General features: G+C 38.2%; 1 long non-coding RNA gene across 1 annotated transcript; it reads left to right on the top strand.

Moving 5' to 3' along the window:
• Positions 1–3,851: 3,851 nt before the first annotated feature.
• Positions 3,852–14,746, top strand: LOC103878275. Its single transcript, XR_638388.4, has 3 exons — positions 3,852–9,004; positions 11,847–11,997; positions 12,099–14,746. It is a non-coding gene; the product is annotated as an uncharacterized LOC103878275 (long non-coding RNA).
• The last annotated feature ends 2,792 nt before the right edge of the window (positions 14,747–17,538 follow it).

Raw genomic sequence — 17,538 nt, 5'->3', positions numbered from 1 at the left:
AGCAAGGCGCAGTGGCTCATGCCTATAATCCCAGCGCTTTGGGAGGCCGAGGCAGGTGGGTCACCTAAAGGTAAGAGTTCAACACCAGCCTGGCTAACATGGTGAAACCCCGTCTCTACTAAAAATACAAAAAAAAATTAGCCAGGCATGGTCACAGTCCCCTGTAATCCCAGCTACTTGGGAGGCTGAAGTAGGAGAATCTCTTGAATCCAGGAGGTGGAGGTTGCTGTGAGTGGAGATCGCACCATTGCACTCTGGCCTGGGCAACAAGAGCGAAATATTAAAATACAAAAAACAAAACAAAACAAAAAGGCAGGGTGCAGTGGCTCACGCCTGTAATCCCAGCATTTCAGGAGGCCAAGGTGGGTGGATCATGAGGCCAGGAATTCAAGACCAGCTTGGCCAAGATGGTGAAACCCATCTCTACTAAAAATACAAAAGTTAGCTGGGAATGGTGACAGGTGCCTGTAATCCCAGCTACTCGGGAGGCTGAGGCAGAGAACTGCTTGAACCTGGGAGGCAGAGGTTGCAGTGAGCCTAGATGGTGCCACTGCACTCCAGCCTGGGTGACAAAGCGAGACTCTGTCTAAAAAAAAAAGCACAATGTTGGTACCATAGGGAGGAAGCAAACTTGCCCTAGTGTGGCCTGGTTAAGTGTCCTGGTTTCTCAGGCGGTAGGCAGGACCATAAAGCTCCCAAGAGACTATGACCTTTGTCTTCCGCTACCAGGGCAGTTAAAGAAAGACCACCAAGTTGGGGCAGGGACAGGCATGTCTGAGGTCAGCCTCTCCTTGGATGGGGCTTGCTGCAGCTGCTGTAGGTGATGGGGATGGGGCTCCTAGTCCATTGGAGTTATATTCCCAGGGAGATCCCTCTGCTGAGTCATACAGGTTGCCAGGAAGTGAGGGAAAGCCAGCAGTCACGGGTTTCACCACACTCCCACACAGCCTGCGGTCCTAAAGGCCTATCTCACTACCACTGTGAGCAACACGGAGTCAATTTCCAGGAAGCCAGTGACCAGGTGCTGAGAATTTGCCTCAGACCGCAAGCCGCCCCACTGAGAAAGCAAGCCGATTCAGGTTTTCGGCGTCTCAGGGAGCCCGCAGCAGTGATCTAGTTCCTTCAAAGGGTGTGTGGATTTTCTCAGCTTTCCTGGTATGTTGCTGTGGTAGTCACTGGAGCAAAAGTTCGTGATGTGAATCTTCACACGCTGCTCTGTCTGTCGGAGTGGGAGCTGCTAGCGAGTTCTCCCTCCTATCCGCCATCTTAACCCCTCAACCAGTAAGTGTTTAAAGACGCAAATCTCATGCCCTCCCAGTCTCCACTCTTTAAAAGTCCTTCCTTTCCTGACTTCTCGTGGCAGGTACAAACTTTATCACTTATTTGGGAATTAATCATATGTTGCTCTGGGAGTCTCCCTTATATGGCTGCAATTTAAACCTTATAATGGTATTTAATATTTTCTCTCTTTTCTCAGCTAGATTTTGAACTCCTTGGAGGTAAGAGGAAGATTTTATAATTTTGGGTGTTCTCAGTACCCAAAATACTATTTTCTATATATTACCTGCTTGATAATATTGGATCACGAATTGTTAAAACACTTCAAAAAGCAATAACAAGAGCGCTTTCCAGAGCACAGATTTCACTGCCATTGCTTTTTCACTCTCCATTTCCTCAAACATTAGATCCGTTGTCTAATAACAGAGACTTCAGAGAAGCCCTTTTATTTCTCAAAGAAATCACAAGAACCTCTCAGGGAGAGAGAATGGAAGGTGTTTTTTTTTCCCCCCTTAGGGAAAGATAAAATAGAGGGACTGTGGAAACCTTCTTTATTTTTGAGCCCTCAGTTTCTTTATTTGTAAACTTCAGGTAATAGATGTTTCCCTGATGGAGTTGTGATGAATGGTCAATGAGAAAACGTATGCAAAGCATGTAACAGTGCCTTGCACACAGTGAATCATAGTAAAGGTTAGCTATTATTATTGTGAGCATTCACTATGGGCGTGATTGTTTGAAAGAGTTTCATAGAAAAAAAGCCACTTAGAGTATATTCAATTGGTTTATTTTTAAAAATAATGAACACTTACATAATGTTCTTATTCCTATGTTTAGGTACTGTTCTAGGTTCAAACTCATTTGAACCTTTAAACACTTGTTAAGTACGTGCCATTATTATCTTCATTTCAGAAATGAAGCCTCTGACACACAACAGATTATCCAGTCACACAGCTAGTAAGTGGTAGAGCTGGAGTTTGAACCCATGCGCTTTGGTTATAGAGTCCATGCACTTAGCCATTATAAAATAGAGGGCATCTTCTAGAAGCATCTATTCAACGTCTAATTTGTGCTGGACACTGAGGTTAGAGAGACGAATATATACACTCTGCTTTAGTGGCTTTCACAGACTAAGGTGGGAGATAAACAAACTAGTACACAATTACTGATTAATATAATAGGAGCTATAATTAGGGTTATCTTATGTCCCAGTGTGCCTGAGATAGTCCTAGTTGATCCGTGTCATTCAGCGTAATTATTAATAGTGTTTAATTTGATATTCAACAGTGTGTTGGTTCAGATGATGAATTATATAGTCTCTGTTAGTTGTACTAAGGGGATGCATGAGGTATTCTCGCAGCTCAAAATGGGAAGGACTGACTTCCTGGAGTGGGGCTTCACCTGACTGAATCTTGTAGGATGAGAAGCAGTTTTTGTCAGGTAGGCAAGGGATATTTGAAGCAGAAGGAAAGGGCATAGGAGTGTGAGAGTACTGAGTGTGTTCAGGAAAGATCAAGTAGATTGGGGGTGCTATGATAAGGTGATTCTAAAACCTGGATGCACATTAGAGTCACCTGGGGAGTTGGAAGAAAACTCCATGGCCAGGGTGCACCAATTAAATCAGAATCTCGAGCTGATTTTTAAAGCTTTCCAGGTGATTACAATATGGTTTGAGACCCTCAGAGGTAGAGAGCCCTTGAGAGACAGCAAGGGTATTAATGGTAGATGGGAGAGGGGAAGTAGGCAAGGACCAGCTCATGGAGGGATATCGTCATAATCAAAGGTACTTCAACTTGTCCATGAATGAAATTTCTGGCTTTTGGCAGAGCTTCAGTCTGGTGGGCGTGGATATCTTGAAGCCCTTTCACTACTGGCTGTTTCTTGTTAGGGCAGCAGCATGAGCCAATGACAAGCTGTGAATAGTAGCTTATAACTTGTATTCACAACCCTCAAAAAGTGAGTGTTATGGCCTAATTCCACTCGTAAAATGTCTTTCTGTGTCCCAGAAAAATCTTTTAGCAGTGCTAAGATTGCCAAATATTATTAGACATGTGAGGCAGAACATACTTTTATATGATAAGGATGGGCATGAGAATACCTTAGAACAATTCTTTCTGTGAAAAAGAATCCCTAAAGTACATATATATGACATATGTATGTCTCCATAAATTTCTGTGAAGAAAATTGAAGTTATTTTTTACTATCTCTTGATAGGAAACTAGCCCAGCTAGTTGTTTAAGATGGAACATGTTAATTATCAGGACTGGTTTAGTGTATAAAAGTGAAATTTCAAGAACAGAAAACCAAACACCGCATGTTCTCACTCATAGGTGGGAACTGAACAAAGAGATCACTTGGACTCGGGAAGGGGGACATCACACACCGGGGCCTATTATGGGGAGGGGGGAGGGGGGAGGGATTGCATTGGGAGTTATAGCTGATGTAAATGATGAGTAGTTGGGTGCTGACGAGTTGATGGGTGCAGCACAGCAACATGGCACAAGTATACATATGTAACAAACCTGCACGTTATGCACATGTACCCTAGAACTTAAAGTATAATAATAAAAAATAAAAAATAAAAAAATAAAAAAAAATTAAAAAAAAAAAAGGGAAATTAGAAAGGTTAATAATGATGTCCATACTTTATCTTGCAGAAGGACAATCTGCCTTGCAGCACGTTTATGGATGATATGGAGTTCCCCTGCAATGAATACGTGAACACTCTGTTCTTCAGGATGGCACTTGGGATGATGTGGAGGTAAACTCAACTGAGCAAGTAGGTTTTACTGAGCCAGGGCAAGAGAGACCTTTGTTTTGGGCTCCATGCAGTACAGGCTCTGATCTGGTTCTCTGGTCCTATCCTTCTACATGGGGCATGTGTCCTCAGAGCCACCTGGAGTCCTTATGGCCACCTGGTGCCTGCCTCCCTTGTTTCTGGACGTGTTTTTGTACCTAAGACCGTGGAGTTCCTAGCCTCAGTAATCCTAAGCCTGGTTCTAGAACTCACAGAGGCCTCTTCCTTAGGAATTTCCTCTGGGAAAGAACCAACCATGATGTCTTTGGATGTACCAGTGGGCTTGATGGATAGTTTTAGGGTGGTCAGTGGGGATGGAGCTTGGATATGAGTGATCCACATGCATAGACAGTTGTCTTAATTGGAGCACACACGTGTGTGCAAGTCCTCTCATTTTGTAGGATAGAGCTGGGGTGGAAAGAGAAGGAAGAGCTGGCTTTTCCCATGATACTATGTCTTGTCACAGAACTCCAAGTCCTCTCACAATTATAAATTTGAATCTAGGCTTCCACGTCATTATGAAGGTACTTCTGTCTGGATTACAGGAGATAACCTATAATATTCATTTAAATTTTGTCAGGTGTTTCATGCATTACAAATATTTAGGAATATGGATTTTCATTGGGACTCTTGACCTGGACATTTCAAAAATTAGAGACAAGCCTAAAGCCAGGTCACAAAAATGGTATGTAGAGAAACTTGAGTCACCTGAGAGAAGAGTGAAAAACTGTATCTCTGCTTGTTTCAAATTAGCTGAACCTCATTCATCCAGTATTTTATATAACATCAAATCGAACAATTCATCCAACTATTGTCCCAGCACTGAATGTGGGTGAGAAAAATAATATCTCAAAATCTGTGACTAGATCAGAACCTGCTATTGCAGAACCGGGAAGAGGAGACCTTGTTTGTATCTTGGAACTTGCTGGTGAATCCTGTAAGGGGTGAAATCAATAGTCATTCAGTACCTCCGAAGTGTTAGGCACTGTATTAACCACTTTGCTTTTGTTAAATTTTATTCCTTGCAAAGCAGGAATTGTTATTCAAATGTTAAAAATGTAGAAACCTTTGTTTGGGTGATTAAACAACTTGCCCGGGGTCCTGGATTTATCTATTGGTCCCTAACCAGACTCAACTTCTAGAACTCATGCTTTTTCCTAACCCAGATTTCCTTCCATAAGAATGGTAAATGTCCTTCAAGACAAAATTACAAGCAAAGTCATTTTTACTAAGAAGTTGAGTTTGGCTTTTTGAAAATGGCTTTTGTTTTCTTCCTCACATTTCAACACCCCACCCAGCTATCTGCCTTCCTCCTTTGCCTTTTGAGTAAATCACTCTAATTATAAACTTTGTAAATGAAGTTCTAAATAAGCTATTTAAGTTTATTCCTATTAGATGGGACAACAGATTAGAAATCCACTGCCACCTGGGGTGGGAACGTGTTAGATTTCCATGCTAATGCCTCATGCATGTTTTATGCCTTAGATTAGTAGCTAATGTGGTCATTGATCATCTCGTGTCATATGAGCTACAAACCTGCTGCTTTGAGCTAATTCTTTAAAAAACTTGTTTCCAAATCAGTATTCAAAGTCCAGACTAAGGTTTCTAGTTTGGAAAAGAGGTTATATTTGCTTTTGGTGAGGGGTCAGAAACATTTTTCTACCTGTTTATCCTCTTTGTAGATAATAAACAGTGTAATATATCGTTAGAATAAGTTTGAGAAACTGACAAAGCAAAAATATTTCCTAAAATCTAGACCTGAAACCACCTTTATATCCTATATAGTTCCTTTCTGTGCTACTTGTAAGTAAAAAAATGTTAAAAGCTGTCATTTGAAAGCCTATTCAATTTGTATTTGGATTTCTTAAGCATTTATCCTAGTAAGTAGGAAATTGAGAGCATTTTTACTTCAAGTCATATAGCTCTGCCATTAGTGAGGTCAAATTCAAGTTCTGCTCCATCCACTTAGTAACTGTGTGACCTTAAACAAAAATTTTATCATCCCTGAGTCTTAATGTTTTTATTGGAAACATGAGACACATGATAGTGCTTTCCTCAAGGGTGGTTATCAGGGCCAACTGATCCTGCTTAGGGGTAGAAACTAGCCACAACTCAGTCCTGTGCATTGGAAAGCTGTTGTAGGTTTTATGTTTACTCTTCAACAAGGACCCTTTTAGTCTTTTTAGAATCTGAGTTGACCCTGCAGCTAAGTCAATAATAGAGGAGGAAGTAAAGGACATTGAACAATGCCAACTTGTAGTGGAGCAGTCTCAATACTGGGCACGGAAACATCCCCTACAGCCTAGAAAGAGCAAGTTCACATTGAGATTGACACAGCTGGTCACGAAGAGGTATCCTACCACCATTAAGGGAAATGCCAATGCTTTTCCTAGTTCTCTTGATGTCCTCCTCTTTCTATGCATACATCTCCGAAAACTTCCACATTAATATATTCCTAAATGGACAGGGATAGCACTTTTTTAAAAAAGAATTTCTGGGGGAATTTCTCCAGAAGCAATCATGAGAGAGCCAGGGCTGCTCTGGTGCTGGCAGAGTGCTAGATCTGTTAGGCTGTCAGCTTGGCTTGCAGCTCTCTCTTGGTTGCAGCTATATCACAAGAGCTTGGGGAGCATTAGGCAGCCATATGAGGCTCTGGATGATTCTCTGGCTGCCAATAACCTCATGAGTTTCAGACTCAAGAACAGAAGTTTTGGTGATCAGGGAGTATTTGATTCAATAAGAAAGTCCCTGAAGTGTAAGTGGAACCAATCATGACGAGTTGAGAGGGTTGGACAATTATGTCTTTAAGTGTTTGCTGGGAAGTTTCTTATATAATCTTGTTTTTTGTTTATTTAATGGCCAGGGGGGATCGGGTTGAAGCTGTCACCAAATCTACCAACCTATTGCAGAATTCAGTTTGTTTTGCTCTTTTCTTTGGATCCTTTGCAGTGCATTTTAAATTATAACCGAATGTTTCAAAGATAATTACAGGATAGTTTCCTGGCAGGATACCTGCAGTTTTCCTGATCCCTTTTATTTCTACATACAGAGTAACTTTAGACATATAAATATGTGTATGTTTGCTAGTTAGGCTCTCCTATTTTAAGTAGAGATCAGATATATAATTTTATAATTCATTGAGAACAATTTTGTTTAGATATTTTGTCTTCTCTGTTGAATGTGTGATTAGGACTTTTTGTTAACAAATCAAAACACCTTTCTGATTTAGCTTAAGCATTACCCAGGTTCTTAGTATAATGATGAGAACATGATACATGCTTAGCACATTGATAAATGAAAAAGCTTGAATTGCATAAAGAAAAATACAGGTATTAAGCTAAAGAAGGAAGTTTTCAGAGACTCAAGATGGTAGTAGTAGGCTTACTTGGTCGTAGAATTAAAGTAAATGTTCTAGATACTTTAGACTGCAAAAATAAATCAGCATAAAACTATGGTTGCAACCATTTTCAGAAGAAAATATAGAAACTGAACATTGCTTTCTGTATTAGAGGATGGAATAATAGTATGGAAGATGTCATAGAGTGCAGGTTCTGGAGATAGACTGCTAGATGCAAATCCTGAGATTGCTCTTTTGATCTGCGGGATCCTGGGCAAGTAGCTTAGTTTTCTCTTTTGTAAAAGAGGCATAACAATAATATCTGCCTCAGCAGCGTGTTGGTAGGATTTAAAGAAGTATCTCACATGAAGGGCCTGGCCAAGAGTAAACACTTAATAATGAGGACCATTATTATTACTACCGTTCATTATTCAGGAGCATCATAAACCTTTTACTACGTCTTGAGAAGATTTGAATGTTCTTCTTGGGTTTCTGATTTTTGAAATCTAATTTCTTAGAGATGCCCGAGGCCGAGAACATGTAGTCAAAGGTGATAGTGTCTTTAGTGGCCTGATTAGGTGTTAGATTTCCAGTTGGTCTCCAGATCCTGTACTGATGCTCTTTCCCTTTTCCCTTACTGTGCTGTTCTGTGCCCTGGTGACTTTGCTGGGCTCAACAGTTGCTTTAGTGGCATAGCCAGAACTGTGAGATTTGTCTTGCTTCCCCCCTTCTTACCAGATCCTGAAAATGATAAAGATAGCATGCTATCAAATCTGAGGATACCATTGCTCTGAGAGGGAGAGCTAATGCCTGGATAACCAAGCAAGGATTCAGAGGTCACAACTAAACTAAAAGATAAAATTTACTAAGATAAATACATAGTTTATTTTTAAAATTTTAATATGAATGATATTCAAGCACAGGCTTGGACAGAGTTGATTCAGTAATGTAGATAATTTTCTTGACTTTAAGGTCAGAATGAGACAGAAATATGAGCTGGTGCCTATTACATTCTGTACCACAGTTGACTATTGCTGTGTATGCAGGATTTGGTCTAAACTTCTCAAGTCCTTAGATCTAAAATGATGTTCACCAATATGGGAAGACTAAGCAGCTATCTACACTCAATCACTAGGCAAGTGGTTTACTGGTAAATACTAATCTTGAAGTGTATGTTCTTTAAATTAAGCCATGATTTTATCTTCATTATTTAATAAAAGCAGACTATAAAGAACACATTCATATTCTTATTATGCTATGCATTTCATGGATTTGCTCATGGCTTACAGAAAGTCAGAAGTAACATTTAATCAGAAATGCTAAGGTTCTTTGGTGTACCAGAGACAAGGACAAGGGAGGGTAGACTCCTAGTACTATTTCTAATGGTCAACTCATATTTGAAATACTGTTTTTTAGTTTTAGTGCCACAACATAAAATTGTTGTTGACAAACAATTGTAGTTAGGGGAGAGCAATCAGAATGTGGTAAGAATGGGAAGTATGTCATAATAAAAAGTGTTGACAGAACTAGTAAGTGTTTAGTTTGTAAAAAGGAGGTGTGAAGGAAATGTGGTTGCTCTTTTCATATACTTGAGGGTATGTCATGAATAGAGGCATTTGATTTATTCTGAGCTGCTCTTAGAGGTTGATCCAGGACCAATAGATATACATATCAATTATACAGATTCAAGGGAGGAAGGGCTTGCTGAACAGGAGATGTTAAAAAATACCATGGGTGGCCTAGAGAGAAAATAAGCATCCCTCTTCATAACTGCTTAAGCAGAGACTGCCTAACCACAGATACTGAAAGACTGTCAAGTATAATGGGTAAGCACTGCCGCTGGCATGGATGCTCTTCTGGGCTCTGTATCTGCCCATTACTAGCTAGGAGATCACAGAGAAATTATACTATGACTCTGTCTCAGCATCTGCTTTGTAAATCCTCATGAGTATTCATGGGTGTAAAGTAACACATAGTGAGAACACAGCAAGTGTTAGCATTTTGTATGATTGTTCTCTAGAAATGGCGTAGAGGGGATTTCTGTGAAAAGTAAAAGGTTTTGTTAGGGTTTTTCTATTTTAAGACTATTGCTACAATTACTTGTAATGATACAATCAAACTCTGTTAATTTTATAGGTAGACCATGGAGCCTATAAAACGCCATATATCTCCAAACAGGGACAATATGATATATTTCACTTTACTACCATAAATAAAACCCAAGTACAAATGGAGACATATAGATAAAATGAAAGAGATGGGCATATATTTTGTAAGGCTGTACATTGATAGCTATTCTGAAGAGACTGGCTTAAGCGTTAATTTTGGGAATTTATATTACCCATTCTATCTGAGTTATAGTGTACATAAACAGCATAAGGTATTTTATGTTAATTCTTGAGAGTGCTTTTTTAAATTTCATGTGAGTAAACCAGGCATATTGTTAACAATATAATTTGGGTTAAATTGAGCTCCTAGTAAATTGTGAATGGTTTGTTATTAGTCACTAGAATGCATTTACCCTGCTAATGCAGTATTGCAGCTTTTTATTATATGTTAATAGTTTAACAGCCAAAGTTAAATGCTATTAATAAAATGGTGCAACTAATAGATCTCATTTGTAGTATTCTGTGGTTTTCGTCACCAATTAGTAAAGTTGAAATATGTGAGAAAAAGAATACAAAACAAAAGCAATTATTAGACTTGATATAGAGGATGGAAAACTTGAATTGCATGGTCTCAGCTAAAGCAAAGCAAGGTGTGGCACAGTGCCTGGTACATTGCTCTACAACAGCTTAATGCATACTGGTTGGTTAAGAAACAGTTCTACTGATGGCTTTATTTCCTTAAATTAGAATTCTTATTCTAGCTGTGTACATACAGGTAAACTAAGCAGAGAATTGATATTTGTTTGCTAGATTAAGAAAAAAAAGTATATGAATACTGTATTCTATTGTCTTCATTTTCTACTGTAGTAGATTATTTCTCTCCTATAGATAATTTCTGCTAGCTTTCTGCTTTATTTTGTCTATGTAGAAGTGGATAATATGATCATAATATATAATAGAGTAGAAATGTGGGAGCTTTTAAATTTTTCCAAACATGAGTTGGGTGTTCTTGAGCAATGAGTACATCCCAATTTAAATAATTGAGATAAATCTAGAGTCCAGTTTTCAAGTCTAAAAGCATAATGATATAATTACAGAGTAGAAGAAATACAACTTCATGAATATAAGTACAAGGTTTTAAGGGATGTCCTCCACAGTACACTCAATGTCAGTCAATAATGTGATCAAACCTCCGAGAACATAAACACATTCTCCTACTGCCCTAGTACCTAAAGGGAGGGCCAAGATTCCTGTTCTACCCAGCACTAGTCAACAACTGAGAGTATTGGGTCATATTAGAGAAAATGTACTGTATGAAAATGCACATCACATTCTAAATCTAAATCCAGGAGTCAAAAATCTATTTTCTGCCAGAGGTCTTCATTGTCTTTACAGATGCACTAGGGCTCTTCTGCCTTGCATTTCTTCCCATCAAAACTTGCCTGACCTATGTTTCTTTTTATCATTCAGGATCCTCCTAGGGAATTGGCTAATTACCCGGATTAATTACAACCAAAGAGTTGGTAGCTTATAACTTGCTATATTAAAATCACATTTCTACTTCAATAGCATTTACTTACCCATAGCTTTTCTCCCAGAGTGTGTATAATGTTGGTGGGGCTTTCTCACATTAGATTAGAAACAGTTGCTGAGATATAAGGAAAGCATCTTTCTTCCTGCCTTTCACATGATGCAAACACTAGAACATTTTCATTCTTTTATTTGTTAATCTATTTATTTAATCACAAACATCTATTAAGCCCCTACTATTTTCAAGTCATTCTGAAAGCCTCTAGATAAAATACAGAGATGAATAAGACAGATTCCTTAAGGATATTACAGTTTAGTAAGATAGATAATAATAAATACATGACTACTAATAGTACAAGGCTTAATGGGATAAGGACCATAGAAGAAGGAGGTGGGGGACAAAGTAGCGTGGACTTAAAGAGAAAGGAATCTCTCGTCAATTAAACCAATCAGAGATTCTTTCATAGACAAAATTAAAGCATTTTGTTATTTAATGAAAAGTGAAGAGAAAAAGGTGCTAATGGAGGTGTGAACAAACTGGTATTCCACCAAGAAGGCCCTCTTGCCCATGGGGTTTTCCTCTTATTTCGAGATCATAGAAATGATCATAAAATGTTTTTAGCATTATGCAAGTATTTATAGCATTTGTCTGATTTTATCCATGCTGCTAGCCAAAATAAATAACCGAAAGATTTTTATTTAGTATACCTCCATCTTCATTGATTTTACCATTATGTAATCTCTCCTTCACCCTCTTCCCCCTTTCCCTCTTTTTTTCCTTCCACTAATATTTACTAAGTGGATCCAGTGTGCTAGGTACTGCAATGGAGGTTGATTTAGTGACCTGGTTTCTGATGACATCAGCCTAGATAAAGCTGATAAGTGGCTATACTCAAGAGAGCAGCAAATATACACAGATCAAAGCATTCATTCTCTTCAAGAAACAGAAGGTAGATTCCCATGCCTTTACAGCGTGCAGATAGTTTCTGTGAATGTGGACTCTCTGAGAAGGCTTCGTAAAGTACCTATTAACCTCTCTTTGTGTCTTTAGGTTAGCCTATCCCTGTACCTGCCAAAAACAAGGAAGATGATTGAAAGCAAAATCCCCCTACCTCTTATCTGAAGTGTTAGGCTTATTCCAAAGTACAGCCACTTGATTTTCCCTCTGGTCTGAACTCCATTTCTTCTCATGTCCACTTATAACCCATGTATAATTAAAACTCAGGCTTCTTTGTAGAAGCTTTATTTGTAGTAGCTAAAACCTGGAAGCAACTCAGATATCCACTGCAGGTCAACAGAATAGCAAATTGTGGGACATTCAAACAACGGAATACTATCTGGCAATACAAAGAACAAGCTGTTGACATATACAACGATATGGATGAATTTTAAAATAGTTACGCTGAGTGAAAGAAGCCATCTGAATAAAAATACATACTATATGATTTCATTTCTACAACTTTAAAAAATGCCAACTAACCTGTAGTGATAGAGAACAGATCAGCGGTTGCCTGGAGGGAAGGCATATGGGGAGACTCAGGAAGGAAGGATTACAAAAGAACATGAGAAAACTTTGAAGTGATGGATGTGTTCACTATCTTGAGTGTATAGTGATATTCTCATTGGTATATACATGTGTCAGAAGTTTATTGCATGTCAATTATGCTTCAACAAAGCTGCCAAGAACAAAACAAAAACAGGCTCCTATTGTAGTTATTTGATCTCTGATTCCCTTAATAGACTCTGAGCAACGTGATGGAGTGCACAGGACATCCTCATTCAGTGATGTATCCCCAGTAAATGGTCCAAAATGGGTATTCAGTAAATACTTGTCAAATGAATAAAGAAGTGGTTAAAATAAATTGCCATTGAGCTATCTAATATTTTGATCTTGCTTTGGTTCACATATTAAAATGCTGATCATGTCAGAATATTATTCATTACCCATATTATTTCCCTTGTTGTAAAGTCAACTATAGCATAAATGTCCTTGAAGTAGATTTTTTTTTTAAAGGTAACTTTATTCCCCATCTACAATAAACCCAGAGTGAACTATCAATTTTAATAGGAATTTATATTAGAAATTAAAGCCACAAAAGGTTAGTGAACATCAATACACAGCTAAACATGTTGCTTATAATATTTAGTATAACTTCTAAAGGAATACCACAGTGTGTAATCCCATTTGGATAAGTGAATTAATGTTATAATAAAATCACTACTGACTTCAGCTTTGCCAAATGTTTATGACTACAGATGAATGTCCATCACATCAGTGGGGAGACTGAGTTCAGTTTCTTTAGTTTGCGAGTATGGTTTCTGAACAGGGATGGGAGGCAGAAGTCTGGAGTCTATGTGTATCCTTTTTATTGCTTTCAGCGTCATCATTTTTAAATTCTGATTTTCTTTTTAGCTTAGAGGTCGTTAGTCATTCAGAACTTTCCTCTACAAAATTTTCAACTCTGTCTGAGGCATTTGAGAAATTATGATGGAGTTAAACCTGGAGTCTGTCTTGGAAACTGGTCTATCATTTTCTTCCTAGTACCCTCAATGGCAACACCATTATGCATTAAAATGGTAAAAGCATACATTGTGACAATCCCATAAACAGCCTTCTATATAAATGTAAACACCGAGGCCGAATTGCCTCAAATGTGGCAGCTCTTACTTTTTAACAGTGTTTTATATTCTCCATACTTATTCATTTCACTGACTCCCTACTGCAATGCTCACTTTGCCTGCCAGCTTCCCTCGCCTTAAAATAGTTGTTTGAGCAGCTGTGAATGCTCTCGATGACAATTGCTTTTGTGATTTACTCAAAATCCTGACAATTTTTAGGTCTGGAAGAATAAAAAGCCTAAGATCTCTGGGGATATCACTGTTCAAGATCATATTTAATCTTCCTGTACTGTCTTCCCTTAGTACTTTTCTGTTTCAGTACACTGCCACGGGAGTTGTGAAAGACACCCTCTCCCATCGCCCCCCCTCTGCCAGGTATTATCGTGAAGCTCTATTCTTTTATTTCATTTGGTGCCAATAACACATTTTTTTTTGGCTGCACTCACCAAGAATAATAGATAGTAGCTCAGCTTGCAGGGTATAATTTGTCCCCTAGCATTCATGTTCTAAGTTGCTGTTAAACTATCTGTTGAGTATTTGCGGATTACATTTAAAACATGGTCATTAGTACTGGTTCATCTTTGGTTGACAATAGGAAACAGGAAATTAAGAAGAATTAGCTGGTCCTGGATCTTGAAAGTCTAAATTCATTATAAATATAAAGAACCTCCTATTTCATAGAGCTTCTCTGTGGTTTTAAAACATTTTGACAAGAAAAATTGCATTGTCTAACTTTAAAAAGTCACCACTTTTCCACAGGCAAATTAATCAAGAAAAAAAGTCTGTTGTGACTTGATGAAAAGTCCACAAATATACATAGATATCAGACACTTGACATTAGCATAAAGATAAAAAAATGGATCCAAACCAGTCAAGTGTATATTTCCCCATTTACATGATGATAAACATTTCTTGTCTCTTTCACACTGTTTACGTAGATTCCTTTTCCTTATGACTTATGAGATTTTTGCAAACCTTTTAGGATATTTCTCAGTTAACTCCTACAAAAATATAATTGACACTAGGTATAGTTGCTCTAAAAAATTGGAAGAAATAATATCTGCAATTTGTCTAAATGGTTTACATATTTTGATACCAAAAAAAAAAAAAAACCCAAAAACCCAAACCTACTGAGTTTGTACTATAATAACCCTCATTTTACAGATGAGAAAGTGAGAAAACTGAAGCTTGGAAAGTTTAAAAAATTTTCCCAAGGACTCATGCCTAATAACTGGAAATCCAGGCTGAACTCAGGTCTGTAGGGACTAAAGCCTATATCTAGTCTAGCCATAATACCCCTGAGATGTGCTGAACTTCCCTTAGGATGCTATGGAAGGAGAAAATAGAATGTTTCCTCTCCAGTTTGGATGTCTGCCATAAAGCAAGCCATAAACTATTAGAACTAGTTTTGTAGTGAATTTAAATATAGAATTGAGTTGGGAGAGGTGTTGTTGAATTATTTTAGTGTTTTCAGGTTTAATTGTGAACAAAAGTAACCTAGTCATTGTCTTGGTCTGTTCTGGCTACTACAAAATACCATAAACTGGTAGCTTATATACAACAAAATTTATTTCTCATAGTTCTGAAGGTGGGAAGTCCAAGATTAAGGAGTGGGCAGACTCAGTGTCTGGTGAAGGCCTTCTTCCTGTTTCATAGACAGCTGTCTTTTTTTTTTTTCTTTGCCATGTCCTCATAAGACAAAAGGGTTAAAGGAGCTTTCTGAAGTCCCTTTTATGAGGGCACTAATTTTATTTGTGAGGGCTTTTCACTCATGACCTGCTTACCTCCTGAAAGCCCCACCTACTAATACCATCACCTTGGTGGTTACAATTTCAACATATGAATTTTGTGGGGGACGCTAATAGCCAGTCTGAAGCAGGCATCTTTGGAAATTTTTACTTAGACCCATGTTTGAAGATGATGATTCACTAGGCTTTAGGGCTTAGAGAGTAAGGGTGATTTAACATTTTTCTCAGGTGATTCTCATGGTGGTTATTGGGTTAGATGTCTTCTAAGGGATCATATAACCTTGTGATTTTATTAGTATGACTTGAAGATTCCAGGAGTTGGTCTCATCTCCCCATTCCGCACCCTCTGTACCATTTCCCACACTCAGAAAAGCATTCCTCTATTGTGCAGTGCTTTCTCTTATTCAGATGAAGAAATTGCTGGGAAGTCACATTTTGTACATGATCAATCACATACAATTTAGAGAGTAGTGTAGTGTCTGAAAGATAGCACTAAGTTAAAATTCAGAAGTGCTTTCACCATCACAAAATGACTTTATTCGTTCTTTTATATCCGTTACTTTCACAAACCTGAAGAATAAAGGATACTCAACATTTTCTTCTGTAAAATTGGCATATGACGTGTTACCAACATTGATTCAACAAACTTTTTTTTTTGTAAGCTAGTCTGAAAAAAACCCCAAAACCAAAACAAAAAAACCAGACACTGTGCTAGATGCTTTGGATGCCTAGGTGAGCAAACTAAATTCAACTCTTTTCTGGACAAGATACTATAACCGGCTGAAGCAAATGGACCAATGAAAGAATCTGGGAATATAGATTTGCCATCAAGTGAAATCTGCTTGTCAAGTGTTGGCCTTGTGGAATGGACTACTAACTGTTGCCTAATATTTGTTTTTCTCATCATTCACCTAAGAGAATTTGAAGCTGTATGCAGAAAACATCAGCCAACCTTTTTTTCTTTTTTTTCTTTTTTTGGCAGTGAAGTGTGATCATGTAACTAAGTTCTGATCAACAGGATAAATATGAAAATACATGTGGCAGTTTCTAGATACCTGATGGATATCGTTTGTCTCTAGTTTTAGTCCCTTTCCTCTGTCCTGCTGATTGGAATGTGGACAATGGTCAGAGCTGCATTTTGGATCATGAGAATGAGGGAAATTCCTTAAGCCACAGTAGAACAAAAGACCAGAGAGGGCCTGAGTCCCTGGGAAGTTTGGGAAACAAAGCCACCATCCCATCCCTGGATTGTCTTCCTTGGGAATTTTACATGGTATTCTGAGAATAAATTGTGGGAAGATGGGGATCTGATCTAGTCTGGGAATCAGGAAACTATTTCCCAGAAGTGGTGACACTTCAACATGTATTTGAAGGTTAGGTGGATGAAGTACTGAGGATGAGGTGTACTGGGGGAGGAACAGTAAGGGAGGATTTCAATCTATAGGAAGAAGGTTATTGTGAGAAAATAATGCATGTAAAAATAATTTGCAAGGTAGCATTGCTTTAACTGTAAGACATTCTTATTATAAAGTCTGTGCTTCTCATGTCATGATTCAAGGACTGTTTGCAATTAATTAACTGCCCACATCTCACCACTTTCATCTTATTACCCCCTGCCATAGATTTCGGACTAGGCTCATCAATTTGTAGTTTCCTTCTTGCATTCTTCTCTACTAACCTTTGCCATTTTCAGATGACCCTTTAAACTCTGTCTTCTTCATGGAGAATGTTCTAAATAACCCTGTCCTCCTCCCCAGAGCTCTGATACCTGCAGTTCCTTCATCTGTACTCATTCTTAGGCTATATGACTTTACCTATATTTTTCTTCTATATCTGTTTTCTCCATTTCCTATATGGATTATCCAAGAGCAAGGACTATTACCATACTATCTTTTATATCCTGAAACGCCTAACTTAGACTTCTGGCCCAATACATTTTGTTGACTGAATGGCTTGCACTAGGTTGAAAGTCCTTTCCAGCAGTCCTGCCCATAGATGCTGACTGTTTAGTGACAAAGCTCTTTGAGGACCAGTCAAATGTAATCATTCCTCATCTTGAAAGCTTCAATATTAAGGGTGGCCCTGAAAAATTCATCAGGGGAATAAAGTTTTGCTTATCACGTC

The sequence above is a fragment of the Papio anubis genome, chromosome 13, assembly GCF_008728515.1.
Source record: "Papio anubis isolate 15944 chromosome 13, Panubis1.0, whole genome shotgun sequence".
NCBI classification, from domain to species: Eukaryota; Metazoa; Chordata; class Mammalia; order Primates; family Cercopithecidae; genus Papio; species Papio anubis.
This window is presented reverse-complemented; position numbering and strand designations above follow the sequence as displayed.